This window comes from Loxodonta africana, chromosome X (genome assembly GCF_030014295.1).
Source record: "Loxodonta africana isolate mLoxAfr1 chromosome X, mLoxAfr1.hap2, whole genome shotgun sequence".
Classification (NCBI taxonomy): Eukaryota; Metazoa; Chordata; class Mammalia; order Proboscidea; family Elephantidae; genus Loxodonta; species Loxodonta africana.
Genome location: NC_087369.1, coordinates 9460973 through 9486401, shown reverse-complemented (window position 1 = coordinate 9486401; position 25429 = coordinate 9460973). Strand labels below are relative to the sequence as shown.

General features: G+C 45.1%; 1 protein-coding gene across 1 annotated transcript in view; it reads left to right on the top strand.

The window, feature by feature from the left end:
* ANOS1 (anosmin 1) overlaps window positions 1-25429 on the top strand; it is a 635904-nt gene that overhangs the window by 255968 nt on the left and 354507 nt on the right. The window contains exons 25-26 of the mRNA XM_064277948.1: window positions 19645-19864; window positions 24714-24909. The gene's annotated coding sequence lies outside the window, so the exon portion shown is untranslated. The remainder of the gene's footprint in view (window positions 1-19644; window positions 19865-24713; window positions 24910-25429) is intronic.

The window sequence follows — 25429 nt, the reverse complement described above, 5'->3', positions numbered from 1 at the left end:
TTTCACTCACAATATGGAAGGACAGGGGACCATCTTCACTCAATATGGAAGGACAGGGGACCCTCTTCGCTCACAGTGTGGAGGGACAGGGGACCCTCTTCACTCACAATATGGAAGGACAGGGGACCCTCTTCACTCACAATGTGGAAGGACAGGGGACCCTCTTCACTCAATATGGAAGGACAGGGGACCCTCTTCGCTCACAGTGTGGAGGGACAGGGGACCCTCTTCACTCACAATATGGAAGGACAGGGGACCCTCTTCACTCACAATGTGGAAGGACAGGGGACCCTCTTCGCTCACAATACGGAAGGACAGGGGACCCTCTTCGCTCACAATACGGAAGGACAGGGGACCCTCTTGGCTCACAATACGGAAGGACAGGGGACCCTCTTCGCTCACAGTGTGGAAGGACAGGGGACCCTCTTCGCTCACAATGTGGAAGGACAGGGGACCCTCTTCGCTCACAATGTGGAAGGACAGGGGACCCTCTTCGCTCACAGTATGGAAGGACAGGGGACCCTCTTCGCTCACAATGTGGAAGGACGGGGGACCCTCTTCGCTCACAATGTGGAAGGACAGGGGACCCCCTTCGCTCACGGTATGGAAGGACAGGGGACCCTCTTCACTCTTCGGAATGTTGTTTAAATCTACCATTTCAGGCCGTGCCATGAAAGCACAACAGTGCCTCTTTTGAAGGGTTTGTTTCCGGCGGAGGTCAGCCCCTTGTCCGTTTCCCTAAAGCCCTTTGGCTTCACGGAAGAATGGATGCAATTTGCTGCCGAGAGCTTTGTGGTTGCAGGGTATTGAAGATTAAATGCAAAGGCCCAGTCAAGGAGACAGAGCAAACGATAGCTCCTGTGATTCAGCTGGATTTCAAATTAGACCAGAGCAGGGTTTAGATCATGATGTATTTCTCAGCGTCTCGCAGGGAACCTTAATAATCATTTGTGTAGCGCATCCTACTTTCAGAACAAGTGTGGAACTAACTGTACTCTTCCATTCACTCTGTTTTTCTTTCACATGGAAGGAAACCAGTCCCCAGAGAACCACCTCTTGTCACCAGCTAGTTTGGGTTCCAAAGCAAGAATCTGGACAGTTATACGAGTACATAATTCGCTGTCCCTCTTGGCCGAACTAGAGTCTGAGGACAGATGAACTTGAGGTCAAAATTATGAGCCTCAGTGTCCTGCAGCCATATCCCTCTGTCACAAGCTTTCTGGTACATGACATTTAATAACAGAGCAATTGAACACCCAGAACGAAGGCGTGTGGTTGTTTGTCATTGTTTTCAGCCCCGAAGGCCTTGGTATTTAAGGCTGTCATGGTCTAGCCACATGGTAGCATTCTGTAGTAGCTTAGGGTAAATCACCTTTCCAGTTATACGTCAGAATGGTCAATTATTAGGTCTCTCTCTCTTTTTTTTCCCTAGCCTTTGTAACTTCTACAAAAAGAAAAAAACTGGAGGGCTGTTTTCCCTATCTTATGTTGTTGTTGGAGGATTTTAGCAAAAAAAGTATAACCAGTTGCCTTGAAGTCGACCGCATGTGTGTCCAAGTAGAACTGTGCTCCATAGGGTTTTCAGCGCTGATGATTCGGAAGTAGCTTGCCAGGCCTTTCTTCCAGTTTTTTTTTAACTTTTCTCTTAGCAGCCGATCGTGTTAACGGTTTACACCACCCAGAGGACTGCTGAGCGAAAGCGTGGAGGTTCAGGTGCACCCAGTAGGTGCCTGGGAAGAAAGCCTTGGTGATCTGCTGAACTCGGCCGTTGGAAACCCTGTGGAGCGCAGTTCTGCTCTGGCACACACGGGTCACCGTCAGTCAGGGCCCACCTGATGGCAACTTACTTAAAACTACTGAACTTAGTCACTAGAGCCGCTTAAACTTAGGACCCTCCCAAAGTCAGCATAGCCTGTGCCTTCAGGAAGCTCACTGTCAGAGCACGCCTCCCTTCACCATTGAAGAAAACAGTGAAGTGAAAGAACAGAGTTAAAAAAAAAAATACAAATGCATTAAACAATGGGAAACAGTTATAATCCTATGCAGGCTCTGCTTGGAGTGTGAAGACCAGGCAATTGCTTTCACTTTAAATGATTTCAGTGATACTGGGAAGATGGTAGATAAGGGTATTTGAGTATATTGAAATTATCTCGTTCATATGTTTGTCAGTCAACCAGCGAACAGGGTTTCATTCGCCTGAGAGTTGGACATTGATGAATGGATTTGGTTATCTCTGCTCTTCCGGAAGGATCTATGTGTGGTTAGAGATACTGTCCGGGGTCTCTGTGTGGTGTAAAAACTACAGCCTCTTGGAAATGCCATATCAATTGCATTGTGATGTTTAACACAAACATCAGTAGTATTTGTTTAAATATTGATGTCGCTTTCCCTATTCCCCCACAACTATGGTATCCATATTTCTGAAGCTACAAATTGACATTTCAGGACTTATTTTAAGAATCAGAAGTTATAAGTTTCCCAGTGTTGTAAAAGTTAAAACCCATTTTGCTAAACATCTTGTAAATTGCTTTTATTGAAAGGGATATAATTAGGTTTGTGTACAATGTATGTGCCTTAGTTTCCAAGGGCAGCCATAACAAAGTGCCACAAATTGGGTGGCTTTCAAGAACAGAAGTTGTGTGTCTCACAGTTCGGGAGGCCATGAAGGCTAAGTTCAGGGTGTTGGTGGGACCATGCTGTCTCCGAAGGCTCTAGGGGAAGGTCCTTTCTTGTCTCTCTCAGCGTCTTGCAGCCCCAGACATTGTTTGGCTTGTAGCCGCAGCATATCTGCAGTCACATGGCTATCATCTCCTGTCCCTCTGTGTCCCTTCTTCCTCTTATACTACACCTCTCCTATTAAGACCCATCCCACTTAGTAGGTTGTGTGTATGACCTCAGGTTCACTGATAACACCTTCCCAAAGACCCAGTTTCTAAACAAGGTCACATTCACTGGTACCGAGGGTTAAGACTTCAATTTATCTTTTTGGGGACCACAGTTCAATCCATAACAATCCGCACTGAGGCAAGTGGGACAGAATAAACATAAAGCTCCTATAAGGCACTGGCGTGTGTGCACGTGAGCAGGTGGGGTTAAATGAGGTGGGCAGGGGGAGACTGTCGGCTTTTTTTTTTTTTTTAAGTATGATTATCTTTTCTCTAAGGATCATACTTTTGTAGTTTGAAAGAACAGAAATGAAATAAAAATGTAATTTAAAGCATGTAATTTTGAAACCCATAAAATAAGAGACAAGGGTAAGACTCAGACTCAAAGACAGCCTTCACTTGAGAATTTTGAAGTCAAGTGGTGGGCTCCAGTTGTGTGTTTTCTCTTCGTGATGGTCATCAGGTTCAGCAAGCAGTCCACTTTTCTGCTCTTTTGCTGTCCATTCTTTCAGAGGTAATGCCTAATTTGTCTTACTCCTTTAGCCTCACTGCCAGGTTGAATTTCTAGAGGCGTGAAGTAGGTATACCTATTTTCCAAATGCAAGCATCAAACTGAAGTCCTGCATTTTTTTAAGGAAGGAAATGAAAGTGTATTTACTCAAGTACATTTCCTCCTCCACGTGTTTTGTACTGTGCTTGCCTTGGACGGGTCATGGTTCCCCGGCCGATCTTCCACGCCTGTCCCTCTGTGCCTTCCTTACACTGCTCCCTCAGCCTCTAATGTCCGACCTCGCGTTTCATTTTAACCTGGCAAACTATGACATGTCCAGTTCAGGTGTTCCTTTGTCTGTCATTAGCTCTTTGGTTCCCTGCTCACCCTCCACCCAAACCAAAACAAAGCAGCAAATTGCTTCCTCACTCTGTAAGGGCGGCATTCATCGTATTTCATTTTAATTGGTTGTCTATGTAATTTTTCTTCCCATTAGACTGTGAGTGCCCGGACAGCAGGGATGCCGTTTTATCCTCCTTTTCATCTGCAGCACTTAGCGCGGTGCCTTGGGATGCTCGTGATTGCATGGAATGGGTTGTGATCTGCTGGAGGTTAATGGCCTTAACTTGCTGAAATGTTATTCATGCAGGAGATTGATCGTATGCCTGATATTAAGGATGTGTGTTAACATCTAATGTTGTCATTTTTAAAAAACTATCTAATGAGCCTGTTTATAAAAAAAAAAGAAAAAATCATCTGGTTATGTTCTGTCTGTAACAGTACTTCCAGCTGTCCCAATGGCAGTGAGTTTTGACACACCAGATTATCATTCATGTCCATGTTTGATAGCTCCAGCTCCAGGAGGTCCCACTGGTAGGCTCTGGCTGGACGGGTTCGGTAGAGTTACTGTGAAGCCGCCGTCTCCTCAAACCAGTCCAGCTCTGTCCTCTCCGCCATCTTCCTGGAGTCTCTGCCTTGTTGCAAGTGTGCAGAAAACTGCCACAAATGGCGCTGGGGCTGCTGGGTATCATTTGTGAAGGTATATTGATTTTGGATACATGGGAACACCCGTTCATCATCTTTTTTGTATTTCTAATTTCTTTACTGAGAATTGGTGTTTACCGTGCTCCTCCTCTAGTGTGAGACAGGTGGTTGGGGGCTTTGGCAACCTCAGTTTTCTTAATAAACACTGATAGATCTCATGGGTTCTGTTGCAAATTTTAAATACTTTATCTAATAGCTTCGTTACTTGATTGAGAGCAAATGAAGTTTAAACCACTTCACTTACAGCCTTCGTTGAATTCTATTCTTAGACAAAGTGGCACAGACTATAAAATCGAACTGGCTTTGATTAATTAAACAACATTAATCCAGATTAGGACTGATAGAAAGCTTCAGGCCGCATCTTCTCTTGCTAGTTTGGTTAGAGATTTCGGTGTCAATAACCTTTGCGTGGTCTAGCCTCCTTTTGAAGCTGGAATCCAAGTTTCTCCTTGATTTTGCTTGTTTAATAGAATCATCACTCAGATACACGAGAGGTTTTAATAACAAAGATAATAGGACTTTTTTTGATTTGCAGTTTCAGTGTGCAACCAAGTGAAATTAACACGTAGTTCAAACAGGCTGTATAAATAGCAACGTAATATGGAAAGTTACAAACCTGTTTCTGTATTTCAGTGGTGATTATTTTATTTCTACATTCGTAATAAGCGACATAAATTCCGAATTGTGCTGTCTTCTATACGCATCCCATTACATTTTTAATAAACACAAGCAATCCAAATAATTTTTTCTGCAATGCGTCACTAAAATCCTAATGATTGTAAATATCAATGTCATTTTTTGCTTTTAAAGTTTTTCTTGCATTGAAGATATATTCCCTGGTCCATTTATAGAAGCAGCCTTTTGTAAAATAAACCACTGTAATGTGGGGAAAAAACTAAAGACAAACCGTACCCAGTTTGGACTGGATTGAGATGGAAAGTTCAGACCATTGTGATCCATAGGGTTTTTATTGGCTGATTTTTGAAAGTAGATTGCCAGTCCTTTCTTTGTAGTTCACCTTAGTCTGGAAACTGTGTTGAAAGCTGTTCAGCATGATAACAACATGCAAGCCTCCACTGACAGCTGGGTAGTGTCTGCGCATGAAGTGCCCTGGGTGGGAATCAATCCCCGGTCTCCTGCGTGGAAGGCCAGAATTCCACCACTGAACTACTGAAGATGCTAAATAAGACAGCTCTTTAATCAGATCATTCTGTGCACAAAATCCTCACAGGATCAGCTTGTTGTGAGGCGAAGGAATTTATAGGTGGCAGTTGTGATCATGAAACAGTTAACTCCTTCCACTTGGGTAAACCCCCCATGTTCCTAGGAGCAGTTTGCTTGTCATATGATTAAGAAACCAGTCTCTTCTGGTATTTCTTACCCAACAGAACAGTGAGATTTTTCACTGGGGAGCTACTGCTTGGACGTAAAGGAAGTGTACTGCATCACCTTTAAGTAGAACATTTTCATATCCTCATCTGTGTTCCCAGATTTTCCCCTCTAATCCCCTGAATCTCTGGATGGTCAGGTTAACGGCCACCTCTCTTCTGGATGACTTTTGTCAGCCTGGAGGCATTCGCTCTTCTGTTTTCCAGGGAGAGCCAGCCTGCTTTCCTTCTCTGTCTTTATTTGTCAGCAAGTATTTGGAGTGGCCAACTCTGCACAGCGCAGGCCCTCCATCATGTGGTACTGATTGGCCAAAGGATTATTCCAAAGACAAAGCAAGAGCAACGCAGAAGCTACAAATACAAAATGCTGAGTGACTGACACCGCCTGTTGTTTATTTGGACTTAGTTAATATAATGATGACAGACCATCCAGAAAGTGAGATCCGAACCGGCACTTTGCAGCATTTTCAATCAAGAATTATAGGATTAGCGGGGGGTATTTTTATATCTTATCCCAGTGGATGTAAATAGAAATCTCTTGTTCTTAGAAACATCGTTCCTGCTAATGACATGCTTGGAAAAAATGCATAATAACCATTGATGTCCTCTTAGTGTTATTGCACACCCCATTTTTATTTGACTGGCCTGGAAACTCAGTAGTAGCCTGTTTACCACGTTTATACCTGTAGCTCTATTTTCTTCGTTCTAATTGCCATGTGATGGTTCTTCTTTTTTTTTATTTTTTTAATTGTGCTTTAGGTGAAAGTTTACAGAGCGAATTAGTTTCCCATCCTATAGTTTGTCCGTAAAGTGTTCTATGACATTGGCTGCGATCCCCACACTGTGTCAGCACTCTCCCCACGTCCGCCCTGGCTTCCTCGCTTCCTTTCATCTGGATTTTCTGTGCCTTTCTGCCTTCTCATCTTTGCTTTTGGGCAAATGTTGTCCTTTTGCTCTTGTGTAACTGATTGTTCTAAGGAACACGTTCCTCTCGGGTGTTATTGTTTATTTTACGGGCCTGTCTATTGTTTGGCTGAAAAGTGGTCTCCGGAAATGGCTTCAGTTCCAGGTCAGAAGGGTGTGTCTTAGGGCCATAGTCTTAGGGGTTCCTCCAGTCTGTCAGACCAGTAGCTCTGGTCTTTTTTGTGAAAATTTTTTTTGTAATTGTACTTTAGATGAAGGTTTACAGAACAAACTAACTTCTCATTAAATAATTAGTACATGTATTGTTTTGTGACATTGGTTACCAACCCCACAACATGTCAGCACTCTGCCTTCTCAACTTTGGGTTCCCTATTACCAGGTTTCTTGTCCCCTCCTGCCTTCTAGTCATTGCCCCGGGCTGATGTGCCCCTTTAGTCTCGTTTTTTATCTAGGTTTTTCTCCCACTCTGTCCAGTCATAAAGGTTGGTAGTGGGAGCCAGGCACCATCTAGTTCTTCTGGTCTCGGGGTGATATTTCGTTTTAAGAACATGTCATAATCTAGCAATCCTGGTGGCTCAGTGGCTAAGAGCTCAGGCTGCTACCCAAATAGTTGGCAGTTCGATTCCACCAGGGGCTGCTTGGAAACTCTAGGGGGCGGTTCTACTCTGTCCTGTAGGGTTGCTATGTGTTGGAATCGACTCGATGGCACTGGGTTTTGGTTTTGGTACATTTCTCTATTGCTGCCTCTTGAGTTTTCTTGTTTGGTTTGTTTTGTTGTTTACTATAGCAAGCAATGCCCCGGTAAACATCTATTCACCCGTTTTTTGTGGGTACACCGGAGAATTTCCCTAGAGTATACGCCTCCAAGGAAAATTGCTGGGTCAGAGATTATGCCCATCTTGAACTTTATTAGATCTTGCAAAATTGTCTCCAAGGGGGTGGAACCAATCCTTGTTCCTGCCAGACATGTGTAAGATTTCCTACTTTCTCACATTCTCAGTTTCTTCACAGTCTTCATGATTTGCCAGTCTGGTATGTGTGAAGTCACATCTCGTTCATTTATTTATGTACTTATTTAGTAAGACTGAGTTTGCTTCTTTATCTTGGAACTTGCAGATCGGGGACAATTCAAGATGTCTTTCTCTTCTGAGATTTTGGTTTTAGCTTAAATAAGTGATACGCTCCAAGAGAGAAAGCGAGGCGTGGTTGGGTGTTTTTCTTCTCAGTGTACTCTTTTCCCGGACTGAACATAGCAGGGCATGATCCACAGAGGCAGCCTTCCCCGTAAGTTCTGACAGCAAGCCTTCCCCAGCAGGCTCGTGATGCCACAGGATGAGGACTCTCTCCCCCCAGACACAGGGAAACAATATCCCGATGCGTGAGTATATGGTGGACAGGGAGGTCGTGTGTGAACATCATACGTTTATCAGCAATGAGACCCAAAGGGCATTACTCACTCCTGTTATTGTAATTAGTGGCCTCCTCAGAGAGTATAACATGACCCCTTTCTTTTCCTGCTGCTCACCAAGGGAACTGACTGTCTCTTCTCCTGTTAAACCCTGTCAGCAGGGACTAGACACAATGGCTCTGCTACTCTTTTTATTGCCTATCCCCTCAAAATCCCAAATTATACCCCACTTCTTCAAAATGCCAACTTAGTACCTCAGGGACTTTGCACTTGGTACTCCCCCTAACTGTTTCCTAGGTATTAACATGGCTGGTTCCTCTTCTGGAAACCCTGGTGGCGTAGTGGTTGAGAGCTACCGCTGCTAACCAAAAGGTCAGCAGTTTAGATCCACCAGGTGCTCCTTGGAAACTCTATGGGGCAGTTCTACCCTGTCCTATAGGGTCGCTATGAGTTGGAATCGACTTGATGGCAGTGGGTTTTTGCTTCCTCTTTTAATTATTCAGGCTCTCAGTTCAAGTATCACCTCCTTAGAGAGTCTGTCCATGACCATTTATATATCTGAAGAACCCCTTCTTTAATACACTGATTTCGTTTTTCTTCATAGCATTTACCGCCATATGAAACTACTGTTGCGGGGGGCGGGGGGTAGGCAGGGGTGTTTGTCTGCTCTCTAGAAGTTAAACTCCAGCTGAGCAAAGAACTAGTCTGTGTGGCTTATGCTGATACCCCAGAGCGTGAAACATAATTGGTTCCCATTCAATATTCAGTGAAGTTGTGAGTGATCTCTATTTTAGGGGGAGGTTGTAAAGTTTTTTTCATTTCATCCAACAAACATTTGAGAATCTACCCTGTCCCAGGCTCTGAGCAAGGTTTCGAAGACAAAAAGATGTACAAGACGCAACCTTTGCCCTCAAGAAGTGCGCAGTCTGGAAAGTTAGCATGCTTTTGGACGTTAAATAAAACAACAGTTGTGTCCATTTGTGGGCAAAGCTACTCTAGGCTTAGTCCTCAAGGGAAGGGTGATTTAAAAATAGACTATACTTCCTGCTTTCTTGGTTTGAGAATGAGTTTGGGCATCCAAAATTAGATTTAAAAAAAAGAGAGGAAAGTAAACATAAGTGGGAAATCAATCCCAAAGGGATAGAAAATAGTAAAATGGGTACTGAAAGAATGAAGAGGAAGGCTTTCATGAAGGCTTCCAGGGAACAGCCAGGCAGCGTGAGAAGTGAAGGCGGGGGAGCAGCATGGCTTCCTTCTGCCAACACTAAAGATAAAACAGTTGTCCTCCAGTCAGCCCTGACTCACCGCGACCCATGTGTGTCAGAGTAGAACTGAGTTCCATGAGGCTTTCAGATGCTGAGGTTTCAGAAGCAGATTGCCAGGCCTTTCTTCCAGGGTGCCTCTGGGTAGAGTGGAACCTCCAACCTTTTGGTTAGCAGCCAAGTGCATTAACCCTCTGCATCTCCCATGGGCTTCTGCCAGCACAGAAAGTCCCTTCTAATATGGCAACATGTCTGGGGTTGTTTCTCCATTAATATAGGAAAAGACATCCCATGATTATCCATTGAGATCAAGGACAAGGGCAGCTTACAGATGCCCACAAACTCAGGGAGACGCACATGGAATAGCTCAAAGTTGCCGAAGAAAAGATCAAAACCCAAACTAGAGGAGGCCCACCTGCCTTCAAGTTCACAATCCTACCCAACGCAAACTGGAAAAATAGAAAACAATGCCTAGAAACGTAGGCTGTGGGTTTGGACAAAAGCAGAAGATTGCATCTCGTTCTTTAAAAATGTGGAGGGGGTGGGTGGTTCAAGGGGAGGTGTTTTTATGTGCACGCTAAAGTGAGCCCAGGTGATGCTGTCATTTGGAGTCATCAGCAGTAATCAAGCTTATCGGGCAACAACAAAATAGGGTGCGATTTGGGATGTTAATAGTTGTTTAAATGTCATCAGCAACGCTGGCTGTACAAGAGACTAATGGCGCCTTCTGGGTAGATAGAGAAGGGTACATACCCCCTGAAAACCAAGAGTTGATCTCAAAGGGCTGCACTTTGAAGACATAGAGTATAATGATTGGGTTGAGAAGGAAACCCACAGTTTAGCCATTGGGGGAATTTGACACTGACTTGAACTCCATCCAGAAAATGGAAATGGGCTTGGTGGCTCAAAGGCATAAGGGTGCTGCCTGCTTTCCTCAAATCCGGAGCCAGCCCTTCAAGCCGGCCAGTGGCCAGGCATCTCTGCCCCTTAGAATGTTCCCTTTCTGTCCTTCCAACTGAGATCCAGCTAGAAGGGTGCCTCCGAGTCTCTCGTGGGTCCCAGAAGAGTCCCGAATTCTGCAGAGAAGACGATCTGAAATGAGAGGCGACTTCACAGAGCTGTTGGAATAGGTTGTTGTTGTTGGGTGTCACTGAGTCATGGCAACGCCATGTGACAAATAGAACTGCTCCATAGGCTTTCCTAGAATGTACTCTTTACAGGAGCAGATTGCCAGGTCTTTCTCCCATGGAACGGCCGGTGGGTTCAAACTGCCAACCTTTCACTTAGCAGCTGAGCGCTTCACCGTTGTGCCGTCAGGGCTCTTTGTTGAAATAGGCACTCATCTAAAAAGCACAGAACCCACAGAGATCTACTTTTAAATAGGGTGTGTGATAAAGCATGTATTCAACTTACAAAAGCCTTATACCTTTTGTATCCCTAGTTGTTACTATTTAGTGGGAAGGCAGCAAAATGCAAATCAACCAAGTCCTCCAACCCAGCTCTTCTTACCAAGCAGCGTGGGCAAGAGCACCTTGGCCCGCATGGAGGGAAGGCGCCTGGGTTGCCACCACTGGCGCCTTTCTGTGACTCTGTGGACCCGTCTACTAGGGGGTGGAGACCAGGGATGCTACTCTGCACCCTGCAGTGCACAGGACGGCCCCCACCACAGAGAAGGACTAGGGGGTGGAGACCAGGGATGCTGCTCAACACCCTGCAGGTCACAGGACGGCCCCCACCTCAGAGAATGACTAGGGGTTGGAGACCAGGGGTGCTGCTCAACACCCTACAGTGCACAGGACGGCCCCACCACAGAGAATGACTAGTGGGTAGAGACCAGGGATGCTACTCAACACCCTGCAATGCACAGGACGGCCCCCACCACAGATAATGACTAGAGGGTGGAGACCAGGGATGCTGCTCAACACTCTACAGTGCACAGGACGGCCCCCACCACAGAGAATGACTAGTGGGTGGAGACCAGGGATGCTGCTCAACACCCTGCAGTGCACAGGATGGCCCCCACCACACGGAAAGAGTAGTGGATGGAGACCAGGGATGCTGCTCAACACCCTACAGTGCACAGGACGGCCCCCACTACAGAGGATGACTAGGGGGTAGAGACCAGGGATACTGCTAAACATCCTTCAATGCACAGGACAGCCCTTACTTGCTAATTTTAAAGCCAGGCTAATACTCTTAACTTTGGTTTCTTTGCGTTAAGTGGATGCAATGAGGCCCCATTTTCGATAAGGGGACCCATGCGCCAGTCACAATGGAGATAGAAACACTTGACGCATCACCCTGAGTTCAAAATCCGGTGATAGAGAGGGATTTGTGGTGACATGGAGGGTGTGTCCTGGACCCCACTGTAATTCTCTCCCTCCACAGCATCCTTCTGGACAAGGCCGGAGCTGTTCTGACAGAAAAGCTGTACGATGGCAGGCGGCCTCTCACCTTTAAAAATTGGTTATATCCTCAGCTTCTAGGTTACGTCTCATTTCTTGTTCTGGGCCAACCCCCGATGAAAAGGGTCAAATAGAGCTTTTTTTTTTTCTTAAAGCCTGTTCCTAAATACAGGGAAGAGCAAAGAAAACCAACGCTGAGAGTTGTATCTGACCTGTGAAAGGCAAACTGCCTGCTTCTTACCCTGATGAGCTGCAAGCAATTGGTCACACTCTGCAGCTCCCAGTGTCTGCACCAGCTCCTGCTGCTGACACAGAACTGTTTCCATGGAGACCATCCCGTTCCCCCAGGCTGCCATGATTCTCCCCACACTCAGGTAACTGAGCTGCCTGGCGTCCAACTCTGCCTGCAGGCCTTCACCACCAATCGTTCCTCCTGAGGCTTCTCGTTGAGAACGCCTTGCTATTGTTCTGTGTAGTGGGTTTGTGCTATTGTTAGCAGCCACGGCCTCAGCCCTGTTCGTGGGGCTCCCCCACTCGTTGGCGCCCCAGGCACAATGGGGATCGAACTGTTGGGATCCATAGGATTTTCCCTGATTTTTAGCAGCAGATTGCCAGGCCTTTCTTCCTAGTCCTTCGTACTTTGGAAGCTCTGCTGAGACCTGCTCAGCATCATAGCAACACGCAAGCCTCCACTGACAGATGGGCGGTGGCTATGCATGAGGCGCGGTAGCCGGAATCCAATGCAGGTCTTCCGCGTGGAGGGGGAGAATTCTACCACTGAGCTACCAGCGCCTCAGGTAGTGTAGGCTGCGGGAGGTAAAGTGGGTTAACTCTCAAAGCTGCCTAGTGCTCGAGCCAAGCTGTTGGCACCGGGTGACCTCCCCTTGGAGAGCTGCCCCTCCTGGAATATCTAAGCCCCTCTGCAATGCTCCACATCACTCCTGCTGAGGTTTCTTCCCTTGTAGAAAGCGTAGGCACACCTTTATCCCTTTACTGGCATTTCACAACAGGACTCCTTTTTTAAAGGGCTGGAGCTGGGCAGCTGCCGTTTTTGGCAGTGGTGGTCACTGTGTGTGCACGGCTTTGGGGAGTAGGTGTGGTGAGAGAGAACAGCATTTCTGTGGACTGTGTCTACTTCCCAAATGTCCCTAATTGTTAAGCTTAATTAAGCCCAAGGCTGACACGTGCGATTCTACACACTCTGCAGCCTTCGTCCTAGTGAAGGTGCTTTCTCAACTCACCTGTTTTCATTGTAATCCGACCATGGCCAGTTAGAGGTAAACGTCTGGATGGGGAGGGCTGGGCTGTTTGTAAGACAACGTTAAATAATCCAAGTCCCTGTCTTCTGCTAACGGCCAGCTAGGCAAGACACCAGTGAATGCAGGGAAGTTGGGATTAGGGAATTAACCAGGGGTTATGGATTGAATTGTGTCCCTAAAAATGTGTTGTAATTCCTAAACCCTATCTCTGTGGTTGGAGCCCTCTTGGCACAGTGGTTAAGAGCTCAGCTGCTCATCAAAAGGTCAGCAGTTCGAATCTACCATCTGCACCTTGGAAACCCTATAGGGCAGTTCTGCTCTGTCCTATAAGGTCACTAAGAGTCGGCATTGATTCGAGATTAATGGGTTTGGTTTTGATTTCATACCTGTGGTTATAATCCCATCTGGGAATGGGGTTTTGTTATGTTAATGAGGCAGTATTCGTGTACAGCGTGTCTTTAGTCAGTCTCTTTTGAGATATAAAAGAGAATTAAACAAGTGAGAAGCAGAGATGGGGGAAGAGAGGTGCCAAGCCACAATGAAGACTGCCCAGGAGCAGAAGTTCAAAAGAGACAAGGACCTTCCCCCAGAGCTGATGCACACAGAAAGCTTCCCTCTAGAGCCAGAGCCCCGAATTCACATTTCTAGCTTCCTAAACTGTCAGAGAATACATTTCTGTTTGTTAAAGCCACTCACTCATGGTATTTCTGTTATAGCAGCAGTAGGTAACTAAGGAGCTCTGGTGGCACAGTGGTTAAGTGCTCAGCTACTAACTGAAGGGTTGGTGTTGTGAACCCACCAGCTGCTCCACGAGAGAAAGATGCGGTAGTCTGCTTCCATAAACCTTACAGCCTTAGAAACCCTATGGGGCAATTCTGCTCATTCCTACAGGGTCACTATGAGTCTGAATTGACTTGAAGGCAACAGGTTTGGAGATAACTAAGACATCAGGAGAGGGTGTCCTGGGTACACCTCACCACACCACAGGGTCCTACTCAGAGGTGGGTGGCACCCTTCCCACTGTATAGATGAGGAGACAGGCTCAGAGAGAGAGTGTGTTACCTAACAAGGTAAGGGGAACTTTGCAGATGTGACTAAAGTAAGGATCTTGAGATGGGGAGATGATCCTGGATAAGCCAGGAGGACCCACAGTAATCACTAGGGTCCTTAAACTCAGAGACCCTTTCCTGGCTGAAGACAGAGCGAGAGAGAGGTGAGGACAGAAGCAGGATCAGAGATGTGCCATGTTGCTGGCGCCAAAGATCAGGAAGGGGTCCCAAAGGCCAAGAGATGTATTCCCCCTCAAAGCCTCTAGAAGGAACGCAGCCCGGCTGACACCTTGATTTTTAGGACATCTGGCCTCCAGAACTGTAGAGTAAAGCTGTGCCATTTTAAGCCCTTCGGTTTGTGGGCGTTTGTTACTCCAGTGATAGAAAACTAATCTACCACCTTATAGAGTTACCAAGGAACCCAGCTGGCACAGTGGTTAAGTACTCGGCTGCTAACCGAAAGGTCGGCAGTTCTAACTTGCCAGCCTCTCTACAGGAAAAAGAAGTGGCGTTCTGTTTCCGTAAAGCTTTAAAGCCTTGGAAAACCCTATGTGGCAGTTCCACTATGTCATGTGGAGTCACTCTGAGTTAGAATTGACTCGATGACACCCTACAGCGGGAACAAAGTGTTTATTCTAAAATTAGGGGGGAAAAGGAGGAACAATTTTGATCCAGCCTTTGAATCTGTGGATTTCCCTGGACTAGTGACAGGAGCTGCCATTTCTCTTCTCCCTGAAGGTATCTGGTGACAAGCATGGAGCAGGGCGTCCGTATCCACCAGGTGCCCCAGACACAGCATGGCGGGTGCTAGTTAAGCCCTATGATGGATGGAGTAGCGTGGTAGCACTGACACAGCTGTCTTTGTGGGACACTCCTGGTGGATGGGACTGCCTTACCGGGGCCCCGGCCATCACAGCGATCTTCGCCCTGAGGTGCACTTGACCTCAGAGATGATGTTCTCCAGAGCAGTACCATCTCGCCCGGAACTCACGTGTCAGTCTTCACTAAGACTCCGGGGCGGGGCGGGGGGCCCCAGCTCTCTGTGCTATCATCGCTTTTCACAATATACCTCCCCACTGATGCGGGTCCAACATTGGGATGAGCGGGACATCTTGTGCTGATCCCAGCCTTAAAGAGAAGGAGGGCCTCGGGGACTCGTGCTGTCTCGCCAGACGATAAATGGCTCCCTTCTTATTTGTGAGGCTGGGAGCACGGCGCTATCCTTGATGTTTTATTAGATCGGATGGAAAAAGAGAGCCTGGTAGAGCAGCTTGGGGTTAAGATAGGATGGGAGTTATTCTAGTGAGGGTGTGAGCTAAATCAACGATGGAGACTTTTGCCTGTCTTTCTTATTGTCTGTGTGTGTAGGTGTAGCAGGGTTTTCATTTTTAAAACAAAGCAATTTTCCACACAATTGTTGAGTCGATTCTAACTCATATCAACCGTGTGTATACACAGAACGAAATGCTACGTACTCCTGTGCCACCCTCAAAATCATTCCTATGTTTGGGCCCATGGTTGCAGCCACTGGGTCAGTCTATTTCTTTGAGAGTCTTTTTTCCTGACCACCTACCAAGCATGATGTCATCTTCCAGGGGACGGTCCCTCCTGCTAATGTGTCCAAAGTAAGCGAAACAAAGTCTGCCATCCTTGGTTCCAAGGAGCATTCTGGCTGTATTTCTTCCTAGGCTGGTTTGTTTGATCTTCTGGCAGTCCATGGTATATTCAGTATTCTTCACCAACACCATAATTTAAAGGCGTCTGTTCTTCTTTGGTCTTCCTTATTCACTGTCCAGCTTTTGCGTGCATATTGAAAACACCATGGCTTGGGTTAGGTGCACCTTAGTCCTCAAGGTGACATCTTTGCTTTTTAACAGTTCAAGCAAAAATTGTGAGGATGGTGCAGGACCGGGCAGTGTTTTGTTCTGTTGTGCATAGGGTCACTGTGAGTTGGAACCGACTCAACAGCACCTAAAGAAAACAATCCCATTCCTATCTGCCTGTGGTCACTGCAGCCGGTCGATGGTCTCTTTGACCAGCACCCCAAGCAGGACTCACCGTCAGGTGTCAGTAGCACATTGTTCTTCCTTATTCTCTATTTTTCAGTATCTGTTTTGTACCATCTGGCTCTTGCATTCCCTGACTAATGAACACATGAGATCTTCATTTACCATCATGTTTCACTCTCCTTAGACTTCTTCACTGGCTGAGAGAATCTTCATTTGTCCTCATACTCTGAGCATAAATACTCCAATTTTGACATGTTTCGTCTGTACCTTTCTTTTGTAGCTCCTTATTTTGTGAGCCGAATTGACCTAACTGGACCTCTCATTTAAAATAGGACTGCATTCAGGACTTTTACGTCCCCACCTTGGGCTCCTTGATCAAATGGAATCATTTGGGGAAGGCTTCTGTTGGGGAGTTACTTTATAAGGAGGAGGTTGTTTACAGCATCAAGTCTACTGAGATAGTATCTCTTTGGATTTTTCCCTATCTTGTTCACATTTGGAACCTTGCCACATTTTCAAAAGCTTCTTTGGGCCATTTATCATTAGCTGTTTTCCTGAGTGCCTCTGCGTTTGTCCTTAAATTATTCTTTTCTGGGTTAAATTTTATCCTGTGCCTCAATCACAATGCCCTATTAGACATCTCTGCTTTTTATGCTCCTCCAGAATTTTTACCAACTTAATACGTTTGTGTCAGCAAATCTGATTACCTCCCTGCTTACCTTGTCTCCACCATCATTAATAAACACGCCGTACGGCACAAGTTTAAATGCATGTCTCGGTAGGCACTTGCACTAATAGAGACTGTGTGTTTGGTTGTCGGATCGGGGAGTTGAGTCATTCCAAGTGTGAACAACCCGTGCCTCAATTATTCAGGAGCTGATTATCCATCCTGTGGGCCATCTAATTTTCTTGCTTCTCTTTTACCGAACTCGCTATCCTTTAAATTTTTTTTGTCTTTTAGACTAGCTGTTACAGATTGAATTGTGTCTTCCCAAAATATGTGTAGGAAGTCTAACCTCTATTCCTGTGAATGTAATATAATGTAATGACCATCTCTAATGTAATGTAATAATGTAATCACTTTTCATAAAATAACGTAATCAGCTTCCATAACGTAGTGTAATGCAGTCCCTTTCCATAATGCAAGATAATGTAATGTAATCATTCAGTCACTTAAGCTCATACCAGTGTAGGGCGGATCCTAAACCTCATCCCTTCTGAGTTATAGGCAGAGCAGCATAGACAAAAAGACACGTAGACACAGAGGGAAAACAGACTGTATCTGACAAAAGATGAACCTGTGAGCCCAGGAGCTGCAAGGATAGCTGGCTACTGGAAGTTAAAATAGACAAAGAAGGCCCTCCCCCTAGAGCCTCACTGAGTTCAAACTTCTGGCCTCCTGAAGTGTGAGAAAATAAATTGCTATTTGACACCCACTTGTGATATTTCCATTATGGCAGCATTCGGAAAGTAAGACACTAGCCTGTGAGACAAAAGGTAAAATAAAGGGGGAGGGGGGGAGATAGTATCAAGGCCAGGACGAGGATAAGGGGAGTGAGTTACTTGTAACAGTGCAGAATTTAAGCGGGCACTGAAAAAAACTCAGCCTTTAAGAGAAATAACATTTTTGAGGCAGTATTTTAAAAAAAATCAAATTGATCAACCTGGACTCAAGGCCGGCTGCCTGGTTTTGCACCTGGCAGAGTTTCAGGGAGACGGGGAGGTGAATTGTGCAAATATAAGCAGGTCCTGTCTTTATCTGAAATGTTGGTATTTGTTCACTGTGGATTTTTTGGCATTTATTTTGGTTTTTAAGGTGTTGCATTAAAACATCATTTTTATTGGTAACTGAGTTTTTTTTTTTTTTTTTTGCTTCCCTTTGAACTTTTAAATTTTGCATCTAAGGCCGAGTATTCTCTCAACGGTACTCTCAACTCTAAAGTAAAGGTTACTGCCTGTTAGGGACTAGAATAAAAAGATGGTGAATAATTTAAGATAAGAAAAATGGACACAGAGCAAACTCTATAGGGGGTAAGGGTATTGGGAGTGACAGCTCAAATATATAGAATTTCTTTTGGGGGAGATGAAAAGATCCTAAAATTGATTCTGGTAATGGTCGCACAACCTTGAGAATATGCTTAAAATAATCTAATTCTACACTTTAAATGGGTGAGTTGTATGGGATGTGAATTATATCTCAATAAAGCTGTTAGAAAAACAAAACAAAAATAAAGGAAACAAAGGAAACAACCCCAAAATGCAAACTGAATCATGCTAACATTGTTTCAAGGACTGCTGTTAGCACTGTGAATAAATTCTAAATGAATAGATAAAATACCCAGTGCTTATTCTTCCCTGCAGACTCCTTTCTCTGCCAGCGGCTTCCACGTACCTGAAGGCCACACTCGCTAACTCTGGGTTGTTTTTCTGGGTCTTAGACTTGGAGGAGAAGGGGAGGAGCAGCCTACAGTGTCTCCCCAGGTCTTTCCCCAGGGCTGTCCTACAAGTAACTGGCTGTAAAGCTTGCCCAGAGCACATTCAAGCTGGAAGGGGCCTTGGTGGTGGAACTGGTCTATTCACAGATGAGGACACCACAGGTCTGAGAGGCCCAGACATGCAGCTGAATGTCTTAGTTGGTCAAACTAAATGAAGTCACATGGTGCGACATTTTGCTTGTTTACTTCTGTCCGGAGAATAGGGGTTAGGGAGAAGGATCTGTGGGGAGCAAACATTTGTCAATTCTCACTCTATGACGGACACTGTTCTCGTACTTTGCTTTTGTTATCCCCTCTTCATCGTAGGATAAATCTATAGTGATTCTTTTAAAGGTTAGAAAACCTGTTTGGGCTTACCAAACCTGTTGCCATTGAGTTGATTCTGACTCCTAGGAACCCTACAGGACAGAGTAGAGCTGCCCCATAGGGTTTCCAAGGCCGTAATCTTTACAGGAGACTGTTACAACTTCGTTCCAGGGGGTGGCTGGTGGGTTCAAACCACTGGCCTTTCAGTTAGCTGCTGAGCACTTACCACTGTGCCACCAAGGCTCTCACTCCTAAATAAAGTTTGTGTCTGCTAAAGTGACTGAAATGGACAATTAACAGCATTTAAATATGTCTTTTCACATGTATTTTAAGAATTGAAAGAAAAAATTTTTTTTGTGGTGAAAAATGAGAAAACATCTCTGTTATTTTTAGTATCGATGATTACCGGTTTAGGACTCTAGGTTAGGCAGGATTTTCAGGGAGCTTCAGAAAAGCTTTGGATATTAACATTTTCTCAGGAAATTTTAGGGAAAAAAGTCAATGATGATTTATTCTAATTATATATTCACTGTCTTGACTTCAGTTTTATAGAGAATTACTCTTTTTCCTTCCAAATCAGTATTCTTTTTTGGAAGGGTTTACTAGTCTAGAGTTTTTGACTAACTATATAGCAAGTTTGAATAAACATCCCTTTTAAAAATAATGATGATGATAATGGTAGATATTTCTTCAGTGTTGTATATGTGTCATTGCTGTTAGGTGCCATCGAGCCGGTTCCAACTCATAGTGACACTGTGCACAACAGAACAAAACGTCGCCTGGTCCTGCACCATCTTCACTATTGTTGCTGTGCTTGAGCCCATTGTCGCAGCCACTGTGTCAGTCCATCTCATTGAGGGTCGTCTTCTTTTTCGCTGACCTTCTATTTTACCAAGCATGATGTCCTCCTTCAGGGCCTGATTCCTCCTGGTAACCCAAAGTAAGTGATCCTCCCCTTTGTTTTTTCTTTTGGCATTCCATGATACATTCAGTATTCTTCACCAACACCATAAAGTATATGTGTAAACCAGGGTTTTTCAGTCTGGGCACTGTTGACATTTAGGGCTGGATCATTCTTTGTGTAGGGGGCTCTGCTGCACATTATAGGATGTTTAGCAATACCCCAGGTCTCTACCCATTAGCTATTAGGATCATGTCCCTGCCGTCCCCCAATTTACGACAATCAAAACGTCTCCAAACATTGCCAGATGTCTCCTGGGGAGCACATTCGCCCCCAGTTGTGGACTCTGGTTTGAGTGCATTCATGGCCTCATCTCATTTAGCTCCCATGAAACCCAGGGGGAACCACCGTCATCCTCGTTTTTAAAGCGAGGAGACAGATTGCTGACAGAACTTGCTCAAGGTCACTCGGCCAGTAAGCTAGAGAACTTCATTGCCTCCTAGAAGAGAAAAATGTTGTAGTTGTTGTTAGCTGCCATTGAGTTAGCTCCAGACCCGTGAACAAAACAAAAGGTTGCCTGGTCCTGTGCCATCTTCACCATCGCTGCTGTGCTTGAGTCCACGGTTGTAGGCACTGTGTTTTCTAGAGTGCCTTCTAACCCAGGGGTTCATCTTCCTGCACTCTGTCGGACGGTGTTCTGTTGTGCTTGGCAGAGGGTGCTGGCATATAGATATTATGACTTTCCTTACCCGACTTGGGAGCATGCTGGCAAGCAGAAGTCTGGCATTTTAAGTTAACTTTTATGATGACTGGAAATTACTCAGTCTTTGGTAGCTACTGAAAAGTGCACTTAAACTTAAGTTTTATTTCAAATGAACTTTTCTTTGCTCCCATAGGCTTTGTACAGGCATTTGAGTTGATTTTCCTTACTTCTGTAGATGTCTTCGTTTTGGGAGGTGTAGATTTTTTTTTTTTACACAGCTTGTTATTGTGTGCTGTCAAGTCAGTTTAGCTCATAGTGACCCTATAGGACAGAGTAGGGGTGCCCTGTAGGGTTTCCTAGGCTATACTCTTTATGGGAAAGGAACCCTCGTGGTGCAGTGGTTAAAACTCTCGCCTGCCTGCGGTTTGAACTCACTAGCCATTTCAAGGGAGAAAGATGTGGCAGTCAGCTTCCGTAAAGATTTACAGCCTGAGAGTATATGGCTGCTGGACATCCTTTCAGCTCAGTAATGAGATCAGTCCTGAGGTTCACCCTTTAGCCGAAGATTGAACAGACCCATGGAACAAAACAAGACTAAAGGGGCGCACCAGCCCTGGGGCAGGGATTGGAAGGCAGGAGGGAACAGGAAAGCTGGTAATAGGGAACCCAGGGTTGAGAAGGGAGAGCGTTGACATGTTGTGGAGTTGTTAACCAATAGTCTTAGAACATTGTGTATACTAACTGTTTAATGAGAAGGTAGTTTATTCTGTGAATCTTCATCTAAAGTACAATTATAAAAAAAAAAGATTTACAGCCTTGGAAACTCTATGGGGCAGCTCTACTCTGTCCTATAGGGTCACTATGAGTTGGAATCAACTCCATGGCAGTGGGTTTTTTTTTTTTTTTTTAATCTTTTTGGGAGCAGATCACCAGCTCTTTTCTCCTTAGGAACAGCTGGTGGGTTTGAACCGCCAACCTTCCGGTTAGCGTTTAACCATTGCTTGGGCCACCAGGGCTGTTTTGTTCTATAGCAGGGGACCTCAAACTTCTACCAGCAGACCAAGTTCAACCCACCACCTGTTTTTGTAAATAAAGTTTTATTGTAACACAGCCATGCCTATCCATTTACGTATTGTCTCCGGCTACTTTTGAGCTGGGCTGGCAGAGCTAAGTAGTTATAACAGAAACTTTTTGGCCTACAAAGCCTAAAATATTTATACTGTAGACCTTTACAGGAAAAGGTTGCTGACCCCTGCTATGTAGCATTACCTAAACTGATGGATAGGGTTTTATGTGGTTTCACTATGGTCAGAGGAGTTCCTGGGTGGTGCAGACCATTAAGTACTCAACTACTAGCTGAAAGGTTGGTGGTTTAAACCCTCTTGGAGGTCCCTTGGAAGACAGGCCTGGTGATCTGCTTCCAAAAGGTCACAGCCTCGAAAACCCTATGGAGCAGTTCTCCTCTGCCCACATGGGGTCCCCGTGGGCTGGAATCAACTTGATGGCAGCTAATCATAACTGTAGTCAAAACAAAGCACCAAAATTGTTTAATTAAAGAAGGCTTAAAAATAGTATGATTTACACCGAGTTCTATACCTCATGTTCCTTGTATCCTCAAAATAATCAGAGTGTCTTCTCCCCTTTTCATTGTGTGTTCTTCATTTTCCTTCACATGAGGTGTGTTTTTTTGAAGAAATGTAAAAGAGGATCTTAGGTGCAAAAATAAACAGCTATTATCTTATAATTGACTTCTCAGCTGGCTCCTATCTGGAACGACGTTTTATTTTTTGCAGACAGGTCAAAAGCGTGGTAGTAAGAGGAAGAAAAATAGAATAAGCTTGTGACCTGAGTGATTCGTAGGCCAGATAATCTTTCTTCAGTACTTGCGGCTACAGTACATTGATATTTACACAATGTTTACATTTTTGTGCGTGCATTTGGAATGCCTTTTCTGACATTCTCCTGAAGTGGCAGGAAGACCAGCTTTACGTACTAGCATTGTATTTTGGCATCTGTTATTTATTTGTCTCCGTGGCATACAGAGTTATAATATTGCAAATGTCTATGACTTACCAGTGTGCTAACAAACACCAGTTCGTTCTCTATAACTGCTATCAGTCAATGTATTTTGGAAAAAGAGATGAGGATCAGCCCTGAATTTATCTGATGGCGTTAGTGTGCTGATAAAGTGCGGCCACGCCGTCTCTAAGGGCCAATCGTGAATCACTTTTAAACCTTTGGGAAAAGTCTAAATGGAAGCATTTTTCAATTCCAATCTTTCGAATGGATTTAGAGCCATGTGTTTCTTGGGGTCCTTTCCCATGTCCTACCATGCCCTCTTTGTTACAAAATAAAAGACAAAACCTATGGATTCACTTAGATTCAAAGCACATAAAATACATAAAGCAACAACTTTTAGCATTAGTGATACCGCACCTTCCTAACCACAGGCATTAGAGACGAGGGAAGTACCGTGAGTTGAGCATCTACCTCGGACCAGGCTTGGTAAGAAGGTCTTTATACGTATTTATCTCAGTTTCTGGGTGGTGCAGTTACCTTGTGGATGTCAGCTGCCGTTGAGTTAGCTCTGACTGATGGTGACCTTACGTATAACAGAACGACACGTTGCCCAGTCCTGCACCATCTTCACGATCGTTGGTATGTTTGAGCCCATTGTTGTGGCTCTCGTGTCATCCCATCTCAGGGAGGGTGTCTTAGTCATCTAGTGCTGCTAGAACAGAAATACCACAAGTGGATGGCTTTAACAAAGAGAAATTTATTTTCTCACAGTCTAGTAGGTTATGAGCCCAAATTCAGGGTGTCAGCTCCAGGGGAAGGCTTTCTCTCTCTGTCAGCTCTGGAGGAAGGTCCTTCTTGTCAATCTTCCCCTGGACTAGGAGCTTCTCTGCACAGGAACCTTGGGTCTAAAGGACACGCTCTGCTCCTGGTGCTTCTTTCTTGGTGGTATGAGGTTCCCCTGTCTCTCTGATAGTTTCTCTCTTTTATATCTCAAGAGATTACCTCAAGACGCAATCCAATCTTTAGATTTAGTCCTGCTCACCAACACATCTGCCACCCATCCTCCCTCATTAACATTGTAGAGGCAGGGTTTACAACATACAGGAAACTCACACAGTATCGGGAATCATGGCCCAGCCAAACTGATCCACACGTTTTTGGGGGGACATAATTCAATCCATGACACAGGATTTCCCTCATTTTCAATGACTCATTTAGTTACCTTCAGGTGAGCCAATTATGCACCGTTGCAAACGGGTTCACTTTTACCATGCATGCAGCAGAGAGCATTTATAGAGTTATTTCTCTTTTACCCTAATTGTTCAAACCGAAATGAGTCACTGAACTTTGAGAGGCTTCTCTCTCCCGTTACAGCTATTAAATCGGTGCCTTCCCTGAATAGAAAAACACACAGTGGAAAATGTTAAAATATGCCGTTTGCATCTGCTCAACCAGCAAAAACCCATGGTAGCTTCAGTAATCTCCTCACCGGCAAACCTGTTAGATAATTGTGCATTCCGCTGGTCTTCTGCACACACCATTCCCCAATTCTGCAAGCCCTTGCCTTTTCTCTGGCATGTGGGGAGGTGCGTCACTTTGATGCAGTCATGTCTTGAGCATGTCCACTGAGCTCCTTGAGAAATGGAACCCAGGGTGTGGTTTGGGTGGCCACATTTATTTCCCATCCCTGAGATGTGGAGTAATTTTATTTTCATTTTCAAAATATCTTCAAAATCATGTAGGACATTGGCATTGGGTGGACTCTCAGTTATGTTGGGGCTGGAAATCTAATTTAGACAGAAGGAAAAAGATATTTAGTAATTGAAATCAAAGGTGCTGCTGGGAAGGGTCTCCTGGTTTTGCCAAGATGAGCAGCCCAGTAGGGACCCACCCCTGTCGACAGGTGGTACTATCGACATTGCCCTTCACTGGTATACCACTCTGAGGAGAACCTCTGCGCAGCGGCTGCTCAAGAAAAAACACCACTCACCAGCCCCAGCGACCAACATTCTAAGACAGCCATTGTTGCCTTGGAAAACGTGCGACATCAGTCACTTTGTTTTAGATCCTTCCATCTTTGCTTCTGAAAACCATTTCTTTTTTGGTCATTCGTCCTTGCTGAGCAGCCAACCCTCTGATGCTCTTCTGCGTCTCTTTTTGCCCCAGGAAAACAATACGACAGACAAGTGTGAACTAACCGTGTGTGGTCTTCCCCTTGACAACCAGCATTTGGAGAGGATGATGCTCAATGGGAAATTATTTCTTCCTGGGGGTGAAATTCCAGGCTGCTGATGCTACAGGAGGAGAGCCCATTTCAGTGTAGGGCAGACTTCCTGACACGTCTCCAGTCACGCCGTTGAAGGTAAATATATCGTTCTCCCTCGAGTGCTCCTGGCTTAGCCTGGCAAGTACATAATCACAATGGGATGGTTTTGTGATCCACTGCCTGCTGCGGGCCAGTGGATAAACAAGCTTAGCGTCGTCAAGATTTACTCGCTGCTCTTAAATGGAATTGCACAGCTAAGATTTGAATACAAGTAAAGGAGAACAGGATAAATGTCATAAGACAGAACTGTGTAAGGAGTCAGGGGATTTGGCGTATCAGAGAAGCCTGCATGGAGGAAGTGTCATTAGAGATGGGTGGTCAGGGATAGGTGAACTCTCACCCAGCTTCTGTCAAGTTGATGGTAACTCACGGTGACCCCATGTGTGTCAGAGTAGAAATGTGCTCCGTAAGGTTTTCAGTGGCCGGTTTTTTGGAAGTAGATCACCAGCCCTTTCTTCTGAGGAGTCACTAGGTGGACTTGAATCACCAACCTTTCGGTTAACAGCTGAGTGCATTAACTGTTTGCATCACCCCACCCGCTGAAAAAACTCACTGC